The sequence below is a fragment of the Pteropus medius genome, unplaced genomic scaffold (assembly GCF_902729225.1).
Source record: "Pteropus medius unplaced genomic scaffold, Ma_sr-lr_union100, whole genome shotgun sequence".
In the NCBI taxonomy this organism is placed as follows: Eukaryota; Metazoa; Chordata; class Mammalia; order Chiroptera; family Pteropodidae; genus Pteropus; species Pteropus medius.
The window spans coordinates 637,087-663,192 of NW_024351072.1; the positions used below are offsets into that span (position 1 = coordinate 637,087).

The following is a 26,106-nucleotide window of genomic DNA, read 5'->3' on the forward strand; positions in this document are numbered from 1 at the left end:
CTTTGTTTGGCAGCGTTCTTGTATTTGAAGTCTGTCGAGCTACCCTTGGCAGTCTCAGTAACCCTGTGCTGAAGCCCAGACGAAGGCAGGGCGGGGGACTTGGAAGAATCTAGGTTTGGTTTGTTCCTTTCCTAGGTATTTATTTCATCCGGTCTTTGATGTGCTAACCGTCTGCACAGGAGCAGGCCTTAAGTGGGAAGGACAGACAGTCTGCATCCTTTAGAGTCTTAATCTGGCTGCTCTCTTTATTGTGGCGGGGGGAGGGGAGTGGAAGAAAGAATGGCGGGCGAGGAGCGGGGAATAATTAAAACCAGGCCATGCCCACATCTGCAGCCCAGAGCTGTACTTTTCCATCAGGAATTCTGTTCGCTTGCTTGTAATTTACTCTGCTTCTCAAACACGCAGGAGACTTGAGAGAATTGGCTCCCTACCTCAGAATTCTAAAAATTTCTGGCATAAACCGCTTCCATCCCTGGCGCCCCACCTCATTTTAAGCCATTTAAAAGTGCATGTGAGCTGAACAATCTTTAAATCGGCCTATGATCTAAATTTAAGGTTAGCTGAAATGGGCCTTTCAGATCTTCTGTCAAACTTCTCTAACTTACTCAAGGCTCAAACTCGGCTATACTTAGAATCTAATTATCTTTTTAAAAAAACCGTATGGCCAAGACATTTTTACAAACCAACAAATTTGTAAAAAATATTTTCATTTGCAACCAAAATGACAAACGAAGGGTTGAAATCTTTTAACAGCTCATTTTAATTGATAAGAAAATCTGGAAGACTTTAGTCAAATGGACAAAAATAGAAATAAGTAGTTCATAGAAGAGGGGATACCACTGGGGAATAAATTAGCATATGACAAATGTTCAGTCTCGCTAGCAATGAAAAACGGAGATACCACTGTCACCGACCATTTTCCTATGGGAAAGATAGAAGAAAAAAAAATAAAAAAGGATGCTATGCAACACTGGCAAGAGATTGATCAGTCTCTTTTCACACCGTCGAGGGGAATAAAAATTTGTGTAACCTTTTATTATCCATAAAAATATTTTCTATCCATAATCCCACTTGTAGAAGTCTACTCTTTGATCCAGTAATTTCACTTCTAGTAATCCATTCCAAGAAAACACTTAGAAATGCGCAGATTTCATTACTGAGATGCTCATCAGAGAATCGTTTTAAATATGGAAAAACTGGAAAGAACCTGAATGTTCAACTTTAAGAAATAGCTAATTAAACGACTTGAATTGTGACGAAACCATAAAATGGTGTATGATACAGCCATCCAAATATTATCATGACATGGGAAAATACTTATATTTTAATCTTAAGAGAACAAAATGGGATACAAAACTATGTACAGTATGAACTCAACTATGTAAAAAATGCATAAAAGATAACCTGAAAGAAAACATGCTAAAATGTTAACTGTTGTGATTGTTAGTTTCTTTTTCGTACTTTTCTACATTTTCCACAATGAGCCCATGTCCTTTTAGCCTCAGGGGGAAAATGATTTATTATTTCTCTTTTGAAAAAATGTAGAACGGTAAAACATGTTTACTATAACAAACTTAATACGTACATGTATAATGTAAAAAATAAAACTCATTTCCCTCTCCCAGCTCCCCAAGCAAACTTTAAATCGGGCTCACACATTAGCAGTTTGGTTTATATTCCTGAAGACATATGAAACACAGACATAGATTGTGTTTTACAAAACTAGGGAATTCTTTCTTTTTCTTTTTCTTTTTTTTATCCCCAGCTTTATTGAAGTATAATAGACAATTAGTTGCTCATATTTACATTGTACAATTCAATGAGTTTTTTCAATTACAGTTGAGATACATATATTAGTTTTTCAATTACAGTTGAGATACATATATTAGTTTCAGTTGTACAATATAGTGGTTAGAGATCTATATAATTCATAAAGTGGTCACCCCACTAAATCAGGTACCCCTCTCCCACTTACATATTTTTTACAACATTGTCGACTATTTTCCTTATGCTACACTTTATATTGCTATGACTAGTATCTATCCATTTGTACTTCTTAATCCCTTTGCCATTTTTCATTTTTTCACTGTCCCCCCAACCCCTCCCCTCCCATCTAGTAGCTGTCAAAATATTCCCTGTATCTATGAATTTGTTTCCGTTTTTGTTGTTCTTTAGATTCCACATGTATTTGACTTTCTCTATCTTACTTCATTAGGCAATATCTTCTAGGTCCATCAAGGCAAAATCTTTATCCAACCCCTTCCTTTTAGTCTGTGTGTGTCTTTTAATCTGAAGTGAGTCTCTTGTAGGCAGCATATGTAAGGGTCTTGTTTTTCTTAATCATTTAGCTTCCCTATCTTTTGGTTGGAGCACTTAACTCTTTTCCATCTGAGGTACTTGTTGATAGAAATGTAGTTATTACTACACACCTGGTCTTCCTAGATGGTCTCCCATCCAAGTACTAACCAGGCCTGACTCTGCTTAGCTTCTGAGATCTGACGAGATCAGGCATGTTTAGGGTGGCATGGCCGTAGACACCATTCTTCATTCATGTATTTTTTTCTGTGATTTATTATTTTTAAAATTTATTTAATTAGTTTCAAGTATACAGTACAATGGTTAGATACCTATATAGTTCATAAAACGATTTCCCCAATTGCTTCCTTCCTCCCCATACCCTCCACCTAGCCAACGTGTTAACACTAACTGCATTCCCTATGCCGTGCTCCCCATCCCTGTGACCATCCATCAGCTACTAATTTGTACTTCTTTAACCCTTCACCACATTCTCCAAGCCCCCCAATGCCCCTCCACTCTGTCTGTCACCAAATTGTCCACTACATTTGTAAGTCTGTTTTTGATTAGTTTGTTCTTTTTATTCCTTAGATTCCGCATATAAGTGAAATCATACAGTGTTTACCTTTCTCTGTCTGACTTAAATACCCTCTAGGTCCATCAAAGCAGTATCTTTTTCCATCCCCTTCCTTTTAGTCTGTGTATGTCTTTTAATCTGAAGTGAGTCACTTGTAGGCAAGATATGTAGGGGTCTTGTTTTCTTATCCATTCATCCACTCTATCTTTTGGTTGGAGCACTTAATTCTTTTCCATTTGAGGTACGTATTGATAGGAATGTAGTTGTTACCATTCTTTATTCATGTTTTTGATACACGTTTTTTCTTCAAAGAAGTTCCTCCAACATTTCTTGTAATACTGGCTTGGTGGTGATAAATTCCTTTAGCTTATTTTTGTCTGAGAAGCCCTTTATCTGTCCTTCAACTCTAAGTGATAGCTTTGCTGGATAAATTATTCTTGGTTGTAGCTCCTCGGTCTTCATTACGTCGAATATTTTGTGCCGAGCCTTTCTGTCCTACATAGTTTCTTTTGAGAAATCAGCTGCCAGTCTTATGGGTGTTCCCTTATAGGTAACTATCTATTTTTCTCTTGGTGCTTTTAATATACTTTCTTTGAATTTAAACTTTGGCATTTTAATTGTGATGTGTCTTGGTGTGGGCCTCCCTGGAGCCCTGGTTTTTGGGATTCTCTGAGCTTCCTGGGGGTTTAGTCTATTTCCTTTACCAGGTTAGGGAAGTTTTCCATCATTATTTCTTCAAACAGCTGTTTGACATCTTGGTTTTCTTCAGGTATGCCGATCAGACAGATATTTAGACCCTTAATAGTGTCCCATATGCTCCTTAAATTATTTTTATAGTCTTGGCATCTTTTTTTTCTTGTCATTCTGATTGACTGTCATTGGCTTTCTCGTCCTATAGGGTATTTGATCTTTTTAAAAATTCTTTTCTTGTCCTATAGGGTATTTGATCTTTTTTAAAAATTCACTTCGTTTATTCCTTTGTTTATTCCATTTAATATACTTCTCATCTCAGATAATGTATTCTCCATTTCAGACTGGTTCCTTTTTATAATTTCTATTTCCATTTTTATGGGTTTTTTTTATCTCTTTGTTGAAATTCTCACTGAATATATCTACACTGCTCCTAATTTCATTGAGCATCTTTATAACCAGTGTTTCAAACTCTGCATCTGTTAGATTGCTTGACTCCATTATTCCTGGATCTCTGTTCTCTTCTCTCATATGGTTTCTGCTTCTTTGTTTTCCCATTTTGAATGCCATTTTATGTCTGTTTCTATGTCCTAAGTAAAGCTCCTAAGTCTCCCAATCTTATTAGTGTGGCTTTGTGTAGAAGGTGTCCAGAGGCACAGTCCTGAGAGGTGTTCAGCAGCAGGCCAAGTTTAGCCCCAGAGTGTGTCTCTCCAGGACCACCTGTTAAGATTCAGCAAGCAATCCAGAGATGCTGTGCTCATAGTTGCCCCAAGAAACCACCAGAAACCAAGGCCAGCTGCCACAAGTGTGAGTGTTGGCGCTGCTCATCAACTGGCACAGGATTCGCCAAGGACATAACTGAATGTGGCTTGGGTGGGGCTGTGAATTGGGGAAGGCAGAGTTTCATGGAGTCCTCTGGGTAGAGCGACTTCTGTTATCCAGTTCGATGACATCTCCTCTGTGGTGGTGCTGTGTCTGCACACTGGGAGAGGAGAGGGCTCAACAGAGGAGCAATGGATACCACCAGCATTTCTGCCCAGGATAAAGCTTCACCTCCAGTCCTCACTCCAACAACTCAGTGTACCCCCGTAAGTCCCTGGTGACCCCGGAAAAGCCAACCAGGCATTGGTGCTCAGAGCAAGCAGGTCCATCACCACAAAATTCTGGTCGCAGACATGGCCCCTTTAAGAGGTGTCTGCAGCTACTGCAGCCTCTGTCCCACTCAGCCGCTTGGGCAGCCTCCTGTCTTCGCCCCTTCCTACCTCTAACCATTGCAGGGTGATTACTTATCTCTCCCTAGTTGTAGGGCTTCTGTTCCTCTAGACCCTCAGGCGACTTTGCTTGTTGTTTGCTCCGTGTTTTTGTCTCACGTTTGATATGGTCGCAAGACGGGGTGAAAGCTTCTACCATCTACGCCATTTTGCCCGATTCTCCTATTTTTATTTGTCAACTGTAGTTGACATTCAATATGATATTAGTTTTAGGTGCACTTTATAGTGGTTAGACATTTATATAACTTAGAATGTGATCCCCCTGATAAGTCTAGTACCCACCTGACACCATACACAGTTATTACAGTATAATTGACTATATTCCCTATGTACTGTACTCAAAATAATAAACGATTCATCAGTTTTTTCTAATAAAAAGAGATACAAAGTAAAAAATAAGAACCAGCCATTAGCTCTCATCCAGATAACCCCTGTTGGATTTTTTTTTAGTCATATTCATGTAAGATAAAAAAAAAAAATTCAAACTATAGGAAAATACAAAAGGTAAATTAAAGCCCCTCCCCCACCCTGCTTCTCTCTCCTCAAAAGTGATCACTATTAAAAGTGGGGGATATGTCAGACAGAGAAAGACAAATACTATATGGTATCTCTGATATGTGAAATCTAAAAATAACATAAAATAAAAACAAAAAACTGAACTTGAGAGACCAGAGAGTAGAATGGTGGTTACCAGGGGCAAGGGGGTGAGGGAATTGGGGAGATGTTTTTTAAGGGTACAAACTTGTAACTAGTAGATAAATAACTCCTGGAGCTCTAATACACATTACAGTGATTATAGACAACAAAACTGTATCATAAACATTAAACTTGCTAAGAGACTAGATCTGAATTGTTCCTACCACTAGAAGAAATGATAATTATGTGATGTCAACATTGGTGTTAGCTGACACTGCAACGGCAACCATATTGCAATATAAATATCAAACCAATATGTTGTACACCTTAAACTTACACAACGTTATATGTCCGTTATAAGTCAATTCTTAAAAAAGCAGTGGAAATGTTTTTATGGAGGGCTGGGGGATTCATAATTTCCATTTATCACAGTCCAGAGTCCTTTCTGTTACAGTCTGTAGTTCCTTAGAAGGGTAATGGATTAAAAGAAGTCCCACTTCACACGGAGGGTAGAAAATTTGTGCATTTTAAAACCTTAAGAAGTGATACAGCTTGAAAATATAAATGCTTTAAAACCAGATTTGATATTAAATAAAGTGGGTTCTTAGGTAACACTGAATGTTGAGATTGTTAAAGAAAAGCATCCCACCATTCTGACTCATGTCACAATATCGAGTGGAAAGGTCTCATCCAGAGTGGTAGTTCTCAAGTTCTCTGGAAACAAGCGAGGTGCTCTCGACTAAAAAGTTCCTTCCAGAACATGACAGTTGCATCATATATGCTTTTTGGCTTCAAATCAATTTCTAAAGCCTATATACTTGACCTAAGGACTACTTATTTCCCAAGATATATGTTAAGTCTTTTAATATTTCCAAACTTCCTGCTTCCTTTAAATTATTTTCAAAGGTTTTTAAGAGATTTTAAAGATAAATACAACAATTGGCTAATTAGCTAAAAATTGTGTGGAAAGTAATTCAACCTCACTAGTAATCAAATAAATCCAAAAGAAAATAATAATAATAATAATAATAATAATAATAATAATAATATACCATTTTTCATCATTTAATGAAAGAGCATTCTTTTTTTTGCCTTTTGTTTCTTGAAGCTTTTTAAGAATGGTAATACTTGGTATTGACAAGTATCTAGCAAGACAGGCAGTTTGACAAAATGCTGGTGAGAATGTTACTGCTAGAATGAAAGATTTATTTTGTTCACCAATATATTTAAGCTCCTAGACCACGTCTGCCATGTAGTAAGTGATCAATAATTTTTTGTTTAATTAAAGGATATTGTAAGGGGTACAGACTTTCTAGAAAGCCCTTTTAGCAATATACATCAAGAGCCTCAAATTATTTGTAACCTGTAACCAAGGAATCTAACTTCTAGAAATTTTTCTACAGAAGTACTCAGAGATGTGAAGAAATTTGTATAGAAAAATCACAAATCATGATATAGTAGCAAAAAAAAAAACAAACAAAAAAAACAAAAAACGAACTGGAAACCACCTAAATATCCAAAGATGCTTCTCATCTCACTCAGAATAAAACCCCAAAGTCCTTACAGTGGCCTACAAGGCCCTGCAGGATTTGAACCACCCCACCCTACTCTTACTTTTAAGACTTTAGGATCTCGTTTCCCACTTATTGTCTCACCACTTTACTCCAGCCACAGTGGCCTCCTTGCTAGCCCTCAAACAATCAGGCATATTTTAATTCCTCTGTACTTGTGGTTCCCTTTGCTGGAATACTCTTCCCCAGATATTACCATGGATCATTCCCTCACTGCTTTCAAATCTCAAAACACCCTCCTCAACTCGCTAGCCCTTTCTCTGGCTTTGTTTTTTTCCATCACATTTACTACTTCTTAATATACAATATCATTTATTCACTTTTGGATTATCTCCTCCAACTTGAATGAAAGCTACAAGAGAACAGAGGTTTTGTCTATTTCTCTCACTGCTGGAGCTCCTGTACTTAAAATAGTGGCTGGAATATAGTAGGTGCTGAATAAATATCTATGGACTTGATTTGAATATGGAAACCCATTATGTTATATACATGCACAGAAAAAAATCAGAAGGAAATACACGTAAAAGTTAATAGCAGTTATCTCTGGGTTGTAAGATTATGGGTAATTTTTGCTTTCTTTTTTATACAGTGGACATAAATTACTTTTATTATAGTAAAAAGCAATGCAAAATTAAAACTTTTAAAGGATAAGAAACAACACTAGAGTTGCCAACTATGTTTTGAGTGATAGAAGTATATGGATTCTATATTTTCAATTTCAGAGACTAGAGTAGGCAACAGTTGATAATGAGATTTTAGACACTCAAAGGGGGTCTGTCTATGCACATCCACCTGACCATCCTCTATTGAGCTCCTGATCCATGCTAGGCTCTGTGGCAGATGCTAAGGATGCAAAGTCTTGCCCTTCAAGGAATGAGCTCACCATCTAGTGAGAGGAGACAGTCAAAAGGTAATAGATGTGGCTTCTGATCAAGACGTCAGAGTAAGTAAACGTTGTGCTTTCCTACTCTCATGACCACATCAAAATTACAACTAAACTACAGAATAGCCATCACTGAAAGTTGCCTGAAGTCTAGCTGAACAGAAGTCCTACAACTGGGGACACACAGAAGAGGCCGCTTCGAGACTGGTAAGAGGGGCAGAAATGAGGAAGAGGATGGTCCCACAACCATGTGTGGTGGGTAGTTGAGAATAGGGAGAAATATTTCGGCTGTGCAGGTCCCCTTGGAAGAGTGAGGTTCCCAGTCCTATATTGGGTTCCCCAGCCCAGAGCTCCAATGCCAGGCAGAGAAGTACCCACAACTTCTGGCTGTGAAAACCAGTGAAGATTGTGGCTGAGTGAGATGAAGGGCTTCTTGAGTCGCAGACATTCCTCTTATGGGGCCTGCATGCAGAATTACTCACATGGGCTCTGATCTCCAGTGCTGGGGTAGCAGCTCGGGAGGCACCAGGGACATATTGGGAGGAACTGAGTTGTTTGGCTTCGGGGCAAGGGCTGGAGGGACAGCTTTTTTCCAGACAGAAGTGCTGGCAGATGCCATTGTTCCTTTGTTGAGCTCTCTCCTTCCTGGCTTGCAGACGGATGTGGCCTCCATATCTGAGTATCCATCAGTCTGAATAACACTGGTTGCCCCACCCTGGTGAATCCCTGAGACCCCAAACCACCCAATTTGTGGGCCCTCCCAAGCCACTTCCAGTAGATTTTCCATACAAATGGCCTGTCTTGGCTCATGCTGTGGACTTTCTTAAATTCTTTCAAAGATTTACAAAACCTAAACAAGTAGCATCTGGCCTCTGCATGTCCCGTATCTCTTGTTGAGCAGCCCCAAGCCCAGCACTAGTAGCAGCCAGCCTTGGTTTGCGGCTTGGCCTCTTGAGGTACCTCCAAGTCCAGCGTGAGTGGTGGCCATCTGCGGATTGCTTGGTGGCTCATGCCAGGTGGCCCTGGGCAGGGCATAGGCTGCAGCTGAACTTGGCCTGCAGCAGGGCACCTCCCAGGAGGACTTGGCCTGCATGCCTGGTGGCTGGGTCTAGTCTGAGCTGGAGCATTACCCTGGGTCATATCTGAGGATGACACACCCAAAAGACAGAACTGGACAGGCACCAGAGCCCTGCTAAAATGAATCCTGCTTGTAGGGTCAGCCCCTGCACAACAGCTCCTCCACTGTCACGGCCAGTCCTCACAACCAATCTGCCTGAGGGTCAATCCCTCCCATTGATGAGCAAAGAGCAACCAAAGCTCAACTACAACAGGAGGGCACACACAACTGATACAAGGGACACACCTGGAGCACCTGGCTCAGGTGACTAGGTGAGACTGTGCCAGTGAGTCCCACAAGACCCCTACTACATAAGGCCACTCTACTAAGACTGGGAGACATAGCAGCCCTACCTAATACATAGAAACATACACAGGGAGGCAAGAAAAATGAGACAAAGAAACATGTCTCACATGAAAGAACAGAACAAAGGTCCAGAAAGAGAACTAAACAAAATGGGGCCAAGCAACCTACCACATGCACAGTTCAAAACACTTGTTATAAAGATGCTCAGTGAACTTAGGAGAAGAGTAGATGAATTCAGTGAGATCTTTAACAAAGAGATAGAAAACGTAAAAGTGGAGATAGAAAAAAAGAACCAGTCAGAAATGAAGAATACAATAACTGAAATGAAGAGTACTTTAGAAGGAATCAACAGTAGATTAGATAAAGTGGAGGTTTGAATCAGTGATTTACAAGATAAGGTAGCAGAAAACACCCAATCAGAACAGCAACAAGAAGAAAGAAGGGGCCTCTGGGACAACATCAAGCATACCAACATTTGCATCATAGGGATACCAGAAGGAGAAGAGAGAGACCAAGAAATTGAAAACCTGTTTCAAGAAATAATGACTAAAACTTCCCTAACCTAGTAAAGGAAATAGACACGCAAGTCCAGGAAGTGCAGAAAGTCCCAAGATGAACCCAAGACACATCATAATGAAAATGCCAAAGGTTAAAGGCAAAGAGAGAATCTTGAAAGCACCAAGAGAAAAACAGTTACCTACAAGGGAGCTCCCATAAGACTGTTAGCTGATCTCCCCACAGAAACTTTATAGGCCAGAAAGACTTGGCAGGAAACATTCAAAGTGAAGAAAAACAAGGACCTACAGCCAAGATGACTCTACCCAGCAAAGTGATCATTTAGAATCAAAGGACAGATAAAGAGCTTTCCAGGCAAGAAAAAGCTAAAGGAGTTCATCACTACCAAGCCAGTATTACAGGAAATGTTGAAGGGACTTCTTTAAGAAGAAGAAGTAAAAAGAATAAAACATAAAAAATATGAATAATAAAATGCCAATACCTACATATCTATCAACAATTACTTTAAGTGTAAATGGATTAAATGCTCCAATCAAAAATGGAGTGCCTGATTGGATAAGAAAACAAGACCCCTACGTATACTGCCTACAAGAGACTTACTTCAGATCGAAAGACACACATAGACTGAAAGTAAAGGGAAGAAAAAAGATGTTTCATGAAAATGGAAACAAACAAACAAACAAAAAGCTAGGGTAGCAATACTTATGCCAGACAAAATAGACTTTATAACAAAGGCTATAAGAAGAGACAAAGAAGGACCCAATTACCCCACTTATGGGTATTTATCTGAAGAAACCCAAAACAATACTTCAAACGGAGTATGAATCCATATGCTCATTGAAGCATTATTTACAGTAGCTAAGATATGGAGGCAACCTGGGTGTCCATCAATAGATGAATGGATAAAGAAGTGGTACATATATACAATGGAATATTACTCAGCCATAAAAATAATGAAGTCTTGCCATCTACAACAACATGGATGGACCTAGAGGGTATTATGCTGAGTGGAGTAAGTCAGAGAAAGACAAATGCCATAATCTTTTACTTAAAAGTGGGAGCTAAAGAAGAAAATTAACAAGCAAAAAACATAAACAAACTCACAGATAAAGAGAACATTTTATGGTTGCCAGATGGAAGGGAGTTGAGGATTGGGTAAAGAAGGGGTTAGGTACAAATTGGTAGTTACAAAATAGTTGTGGGAATATAAAGTGTAGCATAAGGGATATAGTCAATAATATTGTAATCACTATATATAATGTCAGATGGGTACTAGATTTATCAAGATGATCAGTTTGTAAGTTATATAATAAAGTCTAATTACCATGTTGTACACCTGAAACTAATATATCATATTTAAACTGTAATTAAAAAAAATTAAAATTATTTTTAAAAAGATAATAGTTGTGGTTGAGGTCTGCACACAGTCAGGGGGAGGTAGACAAAAGAGGGATGGGGGTGTTCGTTCTAAGAAGGTTTCATACAGGAGATAATATTTGAGCTGAGTCTAAAATGTTCACCAGGTGGACAAAGAAGAGATGAGTTTTCCAGGGAAACCATCCAATGGTTCTTAAACTTTAGTGAGGATCAGAATAATCTTGAGGAGGGGAAGGTACTTATTAAAATGTGTCTTTCTAGGATCAGCCCCCAAAGATTTTGATCCATTAAGTCTAAGGAAAAGCCCAAGAATCTGCATCTTTACTAATAGTTATCATCATTTGTGCCAGGGATTATGCTAAGTGAGATGAGTCAGACAGAGAAAGAGAAATACTGTATGATATCACTCATATGTGGAATCTGAAAAAGCCAAACTCAGAAAAACAGAGAATAGAATAGTGGTTATCAGGGGCTGGGGAGTGGGGGATAGGACAGATGTTGTTTAAGGGTATGAACTTGCAATGAGTAGTAAATAAGCCCTAGAGTTCTAATGCATGGTATAGTGAATATAGACAACAATATTGTATTATAATCAAACTGGCCAAGAGACTAGACCTTAATTATCCCAACCACTAATAAATGATAATTATGCTACATGATAGAAGTATTAATTATAGCTATAATGACAATCATATTGCATACACAATTTTATCGAATCAACATGTTGTACAACTTAAATTTACACAATGTTGTATGCCAAATATATTTCCATAAAAAATAAACTCTTTGTACGGAATAACTCATGCATGCTTCATAAAACATGTGAAGCAGGTGGTTATATTATCCCTAGTTCACAGCTAAAGAAACTTATGTATAGAGAAGTTAAGGAACTTGCTCACTGTCACACAGCTAGTAAATGGCAATGTCATAACTCAAATGCAATCAGTGTGGCTCCAATGCTTGCTGTTCACTATTAAATTATTTTGTCTCCAGTTTCAACGAGTGCACATGCACCCCAAGGTGATTCCAATTTAGGTAAGAAGCATGGAGACAGAGGAAGAAATCTGAGCAAAAGCAAGGTGGTGCCAAACAGCATGCCCCATTCTGGGGAAACCCTTTAATGACTCCCTATTGTCAGTGAAATCAAGTCCAGGGTTAGCATGGTTTACTATTGTGGTGGACAATCCAGATTTCACCTCCTGCTCCCACTTCTGAGACCCAAGCACTCACTCATTTCTCTTGCTCCCCAATTGCTGAAAGCTTTAGTGGCTGACAGTTTGCAACCCAATCTTCCCCCTGAGATTACACTGGGCCAAAGACAGCTTCCTAGCCCAAAGTCACAACTCCTTCTAAGGTAGCCTGCTGGCAACGAATGATCAATACAGGGATATAAAAGCCTGTCCTTATTGCTCCAACTGAGGACGACTCTATGGGGCCAGCCCAGCCTTAGCGCTCCCTGCAGGATTAACTGAGGCTGTGTTGGGAATACACTGAAGCTTAACTTCTCCCTCTGCCTGAATCTGCTTCCTTGCCTTACCCTATGGGTGTAGATCTCAGAGCACTCCCCAATAAACTTCCTATATAGTAACCTCCATCAGAGTCTGTTTCCCAGAGACCCAACTCAGTACTCTAACTTTCCATGATCTGGCCACAGCCTGCCTGTCTAGCTTTATCTCTTTCTACTTCCTCCTTACTCCCAATACACCAACATCACAGCTAATGCCGATTTATGGAGTGCTACAAACACTTTACATATATTGCTTCATTTATCTTAATTAAGTTAGGTTCTATTATCATCCTCTTTTTATAGGTGAGGAAATTGATACCTAGAGAGGTTAAGTTACTTGCCCAGTCACACAGTTAGTAAGAAGCAGAACTGGGATTTAAACCCAGAAGTCTGGCTGAAGAGCCCAGGCTTTACATAAGATCATTTTGCTTTTTAAAAGTATCATGCTGGTAGGAGCACTGAGGATGCATTGGAGGGGTGACTACTAAAGCAGAGACACCAGTGAAGACCCCTACTGCAGGAGAAAATGAGGGCTTAAATCAAGATTGTGATAGTGAGGACATAAAAGTAGAAATAGAAATATGTTAAGGGGCTGTATGGGACAAGGCTTAGGATTTCTCCTCTACTACTATCATTCTCTCTATATCTACTTTATGTCCAAACTCTTGCGTGGGCTAGTGGATGGATGGTGTTTCATCCACCAAGAGGAGGTAAATAGGAGGAAAGGACCTTGTATTCAAATGAAAGTTGTGTCTTAAAATGTGGCTCATGCATCAGCAGTGTTGGCATTAACTGGGAGCTTGTTAGAAATGCATGAGCTTGGGCAACATCCCAGACCTACTGAATCAGAATCCATTTTAACAAGATCCCTCATATGAGTCACATGCACATTCATTGTTTGAAAAGGAGAGGTATAAGGAACAACCTGGTGGAGATATCCAGTAATGTGTCCAGTTGGATATATGGGCTTGGGGCACAGAATAGAGGTCTGGACTGGAGCAATTAAGATAGGAGACATCAGCCTGCAAGTGGTAGATGAAATCAGTGGCATTGAATCAGATCACCTGGGAGAATAGAAGTCTTGCCAAGGCTCATTGCACAATGTGCTAAGCCAAGGTTGAAAGTTGTTGGCCTTGGTGACAAGAGCTGTTTATCTGACCTTTGCATTATGCTAATTAAAAAATATTAGACGTGAACACTTAACCAAAAGATTTTTACATATAGCCCATATTTCTGACTTGTCTTAACAGCATTAGATTCTTGTGTGTCAACAATTGGCCGTAGCTGATTGGCAGCTGCCTCCTTCAGAGGCCATATTTAAAGGAGACTTTCTTCTTCCTACTATATACCCAAATACTGAGACCAAATATCAGTTGTCTTTTATCATATTTGCTCTGTTTTTGTCAGAGTAAAGAGAAGAGTCAAATGTTTTTTGTGCCAATAGCCCTATTGAAAGTGGAAAATGAAAGAGTGAAGAGTGTTACTGTTTCCAAAAAAAGTGAGACAGGGTGGGGGAAACTTTCACCATCCTTGCATTACTTGTTCATATTACTTTCCTGGCATCTATGGGTAGTTCACCAGTTGTAGAGAGGAAAACAGAGCCAAGATAGAATTTTTGGGGAAGATTAACATTGTAGGGGTAGGTAGAAGAAGAGAAACCCACCAAGGAGATTGAGAATAAAAATTCCCTGCAATCGAAAGATTTCTGGGAGACTGTGGAATGACCGAAGCAAAGGGAAGAGTTTTCAGGGCGGAGAGTTTCGCAATGTTGAGAGAGATCTAGAAAGGTGAAGACTAAAGAGTAAATTGGACTAGAACATTTGGACGTCCCAGGTTACCTATGCCAGAGTCCTTTTGGTGTGATGTGAGAAGAGCTGGAATCTGGTTCCAGTGGCCTAGGGAGTAAGTGGGATATGAGGACTTAGGAAATTGAGCTCTCAAACAATAAGCTTTAGAAGAAGCTCAACTAAAAGGAGGGGGAGTGGAGGACAGAGGGAAGTTGGATTTCTTAGTTAGATTTGTTTTTCAGACAACTGTAATAGACTCAGGCTGCAGCTACTCATGCCAGTAGGTGCTTAGAGACAGAAACAGGAGAGAGGGGATATTAACCAACTCTGTGGCAGGAAGTGAGACAGGAGAAGATGAAATGCAAAGGACAGGCAGAGGGATCGTAACCTTGTTCTTTAGGAGGAGGGGGAGAGAGATGTGGAGATCTCAAGGTTGAGGGAACTCACACCCGACAGCTTCAATGTTTTCCATGAACTAAAAGGCAAGGTCAACTGCTGGAGGAGTAGAATTGGGGAGGGGTGGAGCAGGGACTTGAATGCTGGCCAAGGTTAATATTTTCACCATTTTTTTCCATAGGGGCTTTTAGAAACAGGAAGAAGCGGGAGAAATACAGGCATTATGTTGCCTAGGAAACTCAGAGGTTTGTTAAAGCAACAGCGATTGTTTTTTATCTTATTAACCCTTTCGTATCCATTGCCACCTAAAAGAAAACTGGTAAGTAAGGGCGGAAATAGAATTCTGCTTCATAGGGCACACAGTGGGCACCCTTTATAGCCTAAGGAAAATATAGGGGCATGTGTAATCCTGAGACAAGAGACTAAAATAAAATGAGAGGAATCATGAACTAAGTGGCAGGCAGTAAGGTGTCAAAGACAAGATATCCCTATCTCCTTGTGTTTGTGCGTGTCAACAGGCACACACACACACACACACACACACACACACACACACACACAGAGTTCCTACCTCTGCGTGTGTATAGGTGTGATCCCACTATCTCACTAACCAGAAATACCTAAGGTTAAAATGCTAGAATTATTCCTTTTTTGATTTTTTTCTATGTGGCAAGGTAATCTAATTAACTATCACCTGTTTTCTCTGCTGTAGGTTCATCAGTAAATAAAATTTACTTTTTCTTTCTTACTTACTCAATTTTACCACAAAGGGTGGCTGGCATTTGTGACATAGAGGTCCAGACTCTACTTGCCCCAGGAGAGTAAAGAGGCCTATGTTTCTAAAAAGTCTAGATTATTGAGAGCTTAGAGATGGATTTTCAGAGTGAAAGCCTCTCAAACTGGAGGAGAGGAGTGTGAGCCAGCCCCAGTGAATGCTGGTCACCCGAGCATGGGCACATTTCAGGGAGGGAGGCAGAGTTCTAGAGTGTTCTTGGGCCCCTCTACTCCCCAGAAACCTGGACCAGGTATAAATTCTACTTAGGGAGGCTTTTCCTCCAGACTCATTTGTTCTCCCCAAGCTAATGCTGGCTCATCATTCCTGGCAACTTTACTGTCATGAATGACACATGGCATACCTTGGCCGTCCACTTCCTTGATGTTCTTCACCTCCAACCACCTTTCTCTCTATCCCACATTGGCCACTCTTTCTCTTGGTCACACACTAAGATCTTTTCAAAAGCCTAATCCAGGTTAAACCCAACTGTCTCCCATTCCCTAACTGCACATAAACAGTTGAACATGGTATCAGAAAGCACAGTACTCTACTCGCTGATTTCACTTGAAAAATAATTTTGTTGGAAAAAAAGACATAAATTTATTTCTATTCACAGAGGATGTATTTACTTATATAGAAAATCCAATGGATTCTACAAGTAAGCTACAAGAACGAAATGAGTTTAACAGGGTTGAAGGATACCAGATTGACATATAAATATCAATTTTATTTCTATATAATAGCAATGAACAATCAAAAGTTGAAGTGAAAAAATAGCATTTACAATAGCATTGAAAACATGAACTACTTAGGGACAAAATGTATGCACGTTATATAATTCCATTTCTATAAATTTCTAGGAAATGCTATCTAATCTATAATGACAGAAAACAGATCAGCAGCTCCTTGGGGGGAGCAGGGCATAGGGAGGAGCTCACTTGAAAATTTCTTACCATAATCCACAAATGGACAGTTCTGTCCAACAATTATACGTTACAACCACAGTCCATTCTCTCACCTACTCTCCTTCTCTGGAAGCACTCTATCACACCCTCTAAACTCTTTTCAGAGTTCCAATGTCCCCTTTCTATTCTCATTGTCCCCTCTATTCTCTATTTTCCCCTCTCTCTACTGAATATTAATACTATCTTCTTTATTCGATCATACATATGTGCAAATAAATATTTTCTAGTGTTTCTTCTGCCCTGCTTTTATCTCTGAATATTCCTTTGTCAGAGTTTTTCATGTAACTAAAATTCTTCATAAATATAATTTTACCGACTCCATAAGATACCATCATATATTAACCATAATTTATTAGACCACTCTCCTTTTGAATATTTAGGCTTATTTCCAATTTTTCTTTATGAGCAATAACTCTGCAATGGACAGTATGTATGCAGATTATTTTGCCTCTTTCTGATCATTTCCTTAAAATAAACTCCTTAAAATTCAACTCCTGGGTCAAAGGCTGTGATGATTTCTAAAAATAGAATTATTGGATCAGAGGTTGTAAATATTTTTAATGCACGTGGTGTGATGTTTGATTTTATGTGTCAACCTGACTGGGCCAAAGGGTGCCCAGATTAAACATTATTCTGAGTGTGTCTGTGAAGGTGTTGCCAGATGGGATTAGCTTTTGAATTGGTGGACTCAGTAAAGTATATTGCCCTCCTCAGTGTGGGTGGGCATCATTCAATTCTTTGAGGGCTTAGATAGAACACAAAACAGAGGATTTACCCACCTCCTTCTTGCCTGCTGGCTGAGCTGAGATATTGGTCTTCTCCTGCACTTGGATTTACACCATTGGCTCCCCTGGTTCTCAGGCCTTCTCCAGACTCAAACTGAACTATGCCACTGGTTCTCCTGTGTCTCCACCTTGCAGATGGCCGATTGCGGGACCTCACAGCCTCCATGACCATATGAGCCAATTCTTATACTAAATCTCTCTCTCTCTCTCTCTCTCTCTTCATATATATATATATATATATAGTATATATATATATATATATATATATATATAATCTTTTATTGGTTCTGTCTCTCTGGAGAACACTGGCTAATACACTTAGGTATACTAATGGATATAACAACTGGCAATATTTGAGAGTATTCATTTCACCGTGCCCTCCTCACCTAAACTAGGCATAATTGTCTTTTCAAGTTTTTGCCATAAGTATGTTCTATGAAATATTTGCATACTTATATTTTAAAAAATCAATTGTTTTCCTGAAATTCATATTTAACTGGATGTCCTATATTTTATCTGGCAACCTTACCTGAAGTGAATATCCAAACCATCTTCTTTTTTGAGATAATCCTTCACTGTTAATTTAGAAGGCAAGGACTTGCCTCTCACTCTGAAAACTAAGGAAAGCACATATTGCTTCTTCATATGTCCTGGGTAGTTAGGGCACTAATGTGGGACCTGGGCTCTCATCAAAGACTTTGAATCTTGATAGATTTATACAAAAAAGTGACAGTTTTGAAATTAATTCATAAGAACTGCATGTAGCAGAGGCCTCAGTAGCCAATGTTGGGTCAGTGGAGTCCAAAGGCAGCAGTATTTTGCGGTGGTGAAGTCTAGAAGTAGTGGAGGTAGCTGTTGCCAGTGGTGACATATTAACCAAAGTGGTCCTATGGCATGACCTTAACTGGAGTTCTCACTGCCAAGCCTCCCTTATTTCTTGCCCATTTCCCTAGCCTGGTTCATCTGCCTACCTGTTGATTCTATGAAATGCTCAAGAATTTGCTCAGTTCAGCTAGAATCGGTTTCTATTTGCATCCAAAAACTCTGACTCTTATAAAGATAAGCCCAGATAGATGAAAGATTGAAATCATGATATTTCTCCCATTTTTTGTATTCCTAAAAATAAATTTTATTATTATTTTTAAAAAGATGTTCTCCCAACCAAATGACTGTTGAGTAAGCCTTAAAGGATAGATTTAGAATTTTCCAAGATAAGCACTAGATGGTGCTATGAGGCAATGGATTCTGGATAGTGTGTCCAAATAACTAGGTTTAACACTATCCGGTAACACCACCACTAAGGGCACTGTCAATAGGAGTAGCTAATGTGAATCGAATTCCTAATACGTACCAGAAACTGTTCTAAGTGTTTAATAGAATGAACTCATTCCTTACACCCAATAAAGCAGGTACTTTCATTATCCACATTTGCAGAAGAGGCAGCCAAAGCATATTCACCTTAAGTAACTTGTCCAAGATCAGGAAATTAATTACTGATAAAAATAAGATTTGAACCCAAAAAATCTGGCCTCAGAGCATGTGGTCTTTTTTTTTTTTACATTTACTTCTTGTTTTTTTTTTTAAATTACTTAATTAGTTTCAGTGCATTGTTAGAAATATATATAGTTCATAAAACGATTTCCCCAATTGCTTCCTTCCTCCCCATACCCTCCACCTAGCCAACGTGTTAACACTAACTGCATTCCCTATGCCGTGCTCCCCATCCCTGTGACCATCCATCAGCTACTAATTTGTACTTCTTTAACCCTTCACCACATTCTCCAAGCCCCCCAATGCCCCTCCACTCTGTCTGTCACCAAATTGTCCACTACATTTGTAAGTCTGTTTTTGATTAGTTTGTTCTTTTTATTCCTTAGATTCCGCATATAAGTGAAATCATACAGTGTTTACCTTTCTCTGTCTGACTTAAATACCCTCTAAGTCCATCAAAGCAGTATCTTTTTCCATCCCCTTCCTTTTAGTCTGTGTATGTCTTTTAATCTGAAGTGAGTCACTTGTAGGCAAGATATGTAGGGGTCTTGTTTTCTTATCCATTCATCCACTCTATCTTTTGGTTGGAGCACTTAATTCTTTTCCATTTGAGGTACTTATTGATAGGAATGTAGTTGTTACCATTCTTTATTCATGTTTTTGATACACGTTTTTTCTTCAAAGAAGTTCCTCCAACATTTCTTGTAATACTGGCTTGGTGGTGATAAATTCCTTTAGCTTATTTTTGTCTGAGAAGCCCTTTATCTATCCTTCAACTCTAAGTGATAGCTTTGCTGGATAAATTATTCTTGGTTGTAGCTCCTCGGTCTTCATTACGTCGAATATTTTGTGCCGAGCCTTTCTGTCCTACATAGTTTCTTTTGAGAAATCAGCTGCCAGTCTTATGGGTGTTCCCTTATAGGTAACTATCTATTTTTCTCTTGGTGCTTTTAATATACTTTCTTTGAATTTAAACTTTGGCATTTTAATTGTGATGTGTCTTGGTGTGGGCCTCCCTGGAGCCCTGGTTTTTGGGATTCTCTGAGCTTCCTGGGGGTTTAGTCTATTTCCTTTACCAGGTTAGGGAAGTTTTCCATCATTATTTCTTCAAACAGCTGTTTGACATCTTGGTTTTCTTCAGGTATGCCGATCAGACAGATATTTAGACCCTTAATAGTGTCCCATATGCTCCTTAAATTATTTTTATAGTCTTGGCATCTTTTTTCTTGTCATTCTGATTGACTGTCCTTGGCTTTCCTGTTCTCTAGATAGGGCATTTGATCTTTTTCTCTCTTCACTTTGTTTATTCCTTTGTTTATTCCATTTAATATACTTCTCATCTCAGATAATGTGTTCTTCATTTCAGACTGGTTCCTTTTTATAATTTCCATTTCCATTTTTATGTTTTTCATCTCTTTGTTGAAGTTCTCAGTGAATTTATCTACACATCCCCAAAATTCATTGAGTATCTTTATAACTAGTGTTTTGAACTCTGCATCTGTTAGATTACTTGATTCCATTATTCCTGGATCTCCGTTCTGTTCTCTCATATAGTTTCTGCTTCTTTGTGTTCCCATTTTTAATGCCTTTCTGTGTCTGTTTCTATGAATTAAGCAGAGCTCCTAAGTCTCCTGGTCTTATTAGTGTGCATTTCTGAAGTAGGTGTCTGTCCAGTGGCACAGTCCTGAGAGGGGTTTAGCTGCAGGCCAAATTTAGCCCAAGCCTCTGCCCCTTTGGGGCCACCTGTTAAGATTCAGCAAACAATCCACAGGTGCTGTGCTTATAGTTGCCTCAAAAGGCCACCCCAGTACTGAGGCCAGCTGCCTCCAGTGCGAGTCTAGGTGCTGCTCATCAAGGAGCACCTGACTCGCTGAGGATGTAGCTGGATGTAGCGTGGCTGGGGCTGTAGGGTTTCAGGAAATCCTCTGGCGGAGTGACCTCTGTTATCCAGTTTGATGACATTGCGGCTATGGTGGCGTTGTGTCCACACACTGGGAGGAGAGAGGGCTCAACAGGGAACAATGGATACCATCGGCACTTCTGTACACCCGAGACTTGCCTTGCCCTCACTCTGACGATGTCTCCGTGTAAGTCCCGGGTCTCCTCTGTGCACAGCTGAATCAGAACTGGTGCTCAGAGGTCTGTCACCGCGAAAATCCACTCATGGGCGTGGCCCCTTTAAGAGGCTTCTGCCACTGCCACTGCCGCTGCCACAGCCTCTGTCTCAGCCATTCAGGACCGGGCAGCCTGTGTCCTCACCCAGTGAGGATTACCTTCTGTAGTTGCAGGGTGCTTTTTCGGACTTCTCCCTAGTTGTATGGCTTGTTCATCTAAATCCCAGGTGATTTTTCCTTGCTGCTGTTCCTTGTTTCCATCCCAACTTTGATTTGGTCGCCAGAAGGATGAACAGAGCCTCTATCATCTATGCCATTTTTTTTTCCCTCAAGAAAACCTCACTTTTACAGGAACTCTGATGGCATTGGTCTCTGGTGGGGACACATCAGGAACAAACAGCAAAAAATATTCCATATTATAAAGGATGGGGAGCCAGGTGTATCCAGGAAACCACAGCCTCTGGTTTATTTTATGCTTCATCTATCAATTGCCTCTGTCTGAAGGAAGTAATGCTTCTTATATCTGGGGGCAGTGTCTAAAGTCATCTCGCCCCCTGGCAGTCTGTTCAGGAGGCTCTGGCTTTCAGGTTGTTTTTTTTCCCCCTTGGGACCTCTTATGTCACGTCTCTCATTTGGCTTCATGGAAAGCTTCAGTCCAGCTGATAGCAAATTAAGTATTTGGTGCGCAACCTCTTCCTGCTACAACCTTCTGACCCAATCTCCCGACCATTTCTGAAACCCAGAGCCTGTAGTCTTAAACCATATGCTCTACTACCTCTCACAGTTATGATACAGGGGTTATTTACTGATTACCTACTCTGAGCCACATTCTGAGCCCGGCATATTGCATAATGAGGTCCTTATTGCCATTTTATAGATGAGGGAACTGAGGCTCAGAGAACTGGTATACATGTGATAGAAGAGATCACAAAGGAACTAGTTCATGTTCCACAGACAGAGATAAATTCAAGAGCATTTGTAAATGTAATTCCATAATGTTAATTAAAGTACATTAAATAAAGTTTTAAAAATAAAGTACATTAAATAAAAACTAACATATGTCACTTGAAAGAGTAATTCTTTGAAGAGAGGGAAAAACAAACTTTGAAAGTGGTTGGCATGGTAAACTATTCCTTTTCATCTCAACTCTTCAGAGAAATATGGCCAAAATATTCTCTCTCTTTAGTTCTCTCCTTCTAGGAGCTAAAGAAGGTATGTAAGCTAAAGGCACTGTTGGAGCCTGGCTTATCTAGGCTCTTGCATTGTTCATTCTGAAGATATTGTCTAATGACACAAGGAAGTGAATTAGGTAGCCCCCAAATAGGATACTTTAGGTGGGCTCTGGGATGGGACCAGTCCTCCTGATAAAATAATTGCAATACTTATGTGGAAGAGTCAATTCACATAAAAGCTAAGAAAAGTTTGAATCAGAGGAGTAATGCTATCAAAATATATTATAAAACCACAGCATTTAAAACAGTGTGATAGTGGTACAAGAAGAAACAGATCAATGGAACAGAATAGACAGCCCAGAAAACAAAAACAAAACAAAACAAAACAAAACAAAACAATATGTGTGTATATGTATATATGTATACATACAAATATACGAATTTAATAGGTAAAGAAAAGATCTTAGAGTGATGAGAAAGGGAAGGATTATTCAATAAACAGTGCTAGAATGATTCGTGATTTGGGGAAAATAATCACATCATACACTGAAATAAATTCTGCGTGTTTAAAAGATAAATTTTTAAAAGGGAGAAATGAGATTATCCATCTGATTCCTGGATGAAGAAGTGCTTTTTTGGTATACATGTGATAGAAGAGATCACAAAGGAAGAAATTAGAATGCTGAAATAAAAATGAAACCTTCTAAACATCAAGAAATAGTATAAACAAAATAAAAGGCAAAAAACAGCCCTGAAAAGTATTGCAATAAATATAAACAATTGATAAAGAGATGATGTAAATCAATAGGAAAGACACTAATAGAGCAAATGACAAATGGACAGAGAACTGAACAGATGGATCACATATGAAGAAATACAGATATGTAATAAAATATTAACAAATTTTGACCTCACTCGAAATTTCAAAATGACAGCTAAAAGTAAGATAGCATTTCCTATCTATGAAATCAGCAAAGGTGTTTTAAAAGTCAAATCCCTAACATTTTAAAGCACTTTTGTGGGTTCCAGGCCTGGCTGGTCCCAGGGCTTGCTGTGATTCAGGCTCATGGCTAGGAATAGGATCCCAAATTTAGAATGTTACATTAGTGTAGTAGAGTGCCTGTGCCTAAAATATGTAAACATACTTCAGCTTATTGTATCACGCATATGTGGCTGAATGCCACTATTATATTTGGATATGGATGGAGCCATGTGGTCCCCTGGAGAGCAGAAGGGGAGCAAAAGAAGGGGAGCAGAAGAAGTGTGCACAATACCACACTCCCCACAATAGAACTGTGCTCCCCACAATAAAGTTGGCGCCTGCCGTTTCATTCTCTTGTTGGCCTTTTGTGCATTCTTCCAACTGAGTGTTTCACCACTGAAACCTTCCCTTCTTGATCAGCTCGGCGCTGACAACTTTCATGTACTAATGAGGGGGGCAAAGTGGTCTGACCTTTCTGGATGGCAATTTGGCAGGATGCATCATGAGCCTGGAATTGCAAGCAAGTTCAGGCCTTGTGTTCCAAAAATTTCATGTCTATGAATTTATCTTAAGGAAATAGAAATAAAGACAGATTTTTGTACAAAGACATTCATTTTAACCCTGAAAATAACCTGAAGAGAACCATTAAGAAAATAGTTAAATAAATTATGGGACAGCCATACAATAGAATGTTATGTAGCCATCAAAATGATGTTTACAAAGGACTTTTAATGACACAGGAAAATATATGATAATAAATTAGATAATTTAGGTAAAATGGACAAATTTCCAGAAACACACATATTACCAAAATTGACTTAAGAAGAAACAGAAGAGTTGAACAGAACTATAACAAATGAAGAGATTTTGTCAGTAATCAAAAGCCCTCCATTATCACACAGGCATTCCTGCTTCTCATCTGCATTTTTCTAAAGAAGAGTCATTTTTTGATGAAACAAACAATAAATAGTTTGGGGTTAAGGTTCTGGACCAAGGTAACATTGGAGGTGGATAAGGTTTGTTTTTATCTCCCTTTTTATATGCTTTTGTATCATCTTAGGGGCACTATTTTCTCTTTCCAGTGGTTTCCTGGTATCGCCATTTCCCCATAGCAAAATTTTCTCTAAAGAAAAGAGCTTTAATTTATACTCAATCAGACTTGGCTGATAATACATACTTTTCCTAGGAATATTTTCTTGTTGATAAAGGCCAAAGCCTTAGCTAACAGAATGAATCCCTAAGTAGCCTGGCATTCAAGGCAATTCCCTGCTTACTCCAACCCATCTTCTAATCTCACTACCCCCTTATAAAAACCGAGTTACAGAAAGTCACTTGCTCTTCTAGCCCAGTGGATCTACTGGCTGTATTCCCCTGAGTACCTCATACATGCTCAGGTTTCTCAGGATTTCCTCCATTTGGAAGCCTTATTGCTTTCCTACTTAACTCTTACCCATCCTTTGGGACCACCTAAATCCCACATTTCCCTTGAATTCTTCCAAGAAGAAGTGTGGTATTGTGCACACTTCTTCTGCTCCCCTTCTTTTGCTCCCCTTCTGAAGTACCTGGTCTCTTCCCAGCACTGTTCCAGGTAAAGGAGATACAGTGGTGGCAAAAGCACACATGAGCCCTGGCCTCATGGAACTTAACTGATTGGGAAAGACTAAAACCAAACAAGTAAACTAATACATGTATAGTGACAAATTGTGGTGTGTATACTAAAGGAAAAGAACAGGGTCCAGTGAGAGACAATATTGAGGTCAGGGGAAGCAGCTTCCTTGAGTAGCCCAGCTGTCCCTGACTTGTCCCTAACTTAAACTCTTAAAGCCTTACTGTGTGAACCATTCAGATACTCACTCAAATACATATTTGGCATCCTTCATGTGTCAAACCCTGTGTAATAATAATGCTAAATACCACTGACTGAGCAGTTGCTATATGCCAGCCACAGTGCTGTGCACTTTATATACATCCTTATATTTAGTCTTTAAAATGACTTTATGAGAGAAGTACTATGTTTGTATTGCATAAACGAAATGACTCAGTCATAGAATGAGTCAGTTACTTTCCCATAGTCATTCATTTAGTTAGTGAAAAAACTTGGACTCAAACTTAGCCCGAGTTCATCCATTTAACCACAATACTCTACTGCCTGCTATAGATGTGTGCAGATGTGCTGTGTGTGTGGGAGTGGGGGGAGAGAGAGAGAGTGAGTGCATGTGTTTGGGGAGGATTTATAGTTGAAAAGATGCACCGACCTGGGAAGTCTGCCATGCATATACTGACCATTCCATGCTGTACCCTAGTCCTCTCTATGGTGCTCAGGAGAAAGGGGGGACAATCCAATCTGCTGGAAGAGGAGGAGTGGGGTGCAAGGGCAATGGGGTTCACAAGATGCAGTGACAGTATGGGCCGAATTTGAAATTTGTCTGTGGAGAAGGGGAAGAGAGTGAGAGGCCTTGAGAACAGCCTGTTAAAAGGCACAGAGATGGAAAGAGCACAATGTGTTTGAAGAATGAGTGGACTATTCTTGACCTCACTTGGGGCCAGGGATGGGGCAGGAGATGGGGGAGGTTGGGCTGAGCTAACTTGTTTTCTTCCTTTCAGTTTTAGAAATACATATCTTCTTTTCCCAGGGATGGTGCCCAGTTTTTCATTCTGGAGGCACAGCCTGGTATCGAGGTAACAAGGAGACAAGAAGTCAAATGCCACCCCTCTGCTTTCCAAAATGAAAGATGGTGATTGCGGGAAGCATGATAAAACTGTTAAGGCACATTCAAGTTCCTACATAAATTGCAAGAGACTAGTCATGGTTCTCTTTGTTCTGGGACAGTATAAAAATTGAAAATTTGTCCACAATCTAGAAAATGAAAACATACCACTAACAAACAATCTG

The 26,106-nt window shown here is 39.5% G+C and overlaps 1 protein-coding gene and 1 pseudogene across 1 annotated transcript in view; one reads left to right on the top strand and one right to left on the bottom strand.

Annotated features, from left to right (window-relative positions):
* KIAA1210 (KIAA1210 ortholog) overlaps positions 1–26,106 on the top strand; it is a 332,344-nt gene that overhangs the window by 157,510 nt on the left and 148,728 nt on the right. The window lies entirely within an intron of this gene.
* Positions 2,419–2,536, bottom strand: LOC120586081 (uncharacterized; annotated as a pseudogene).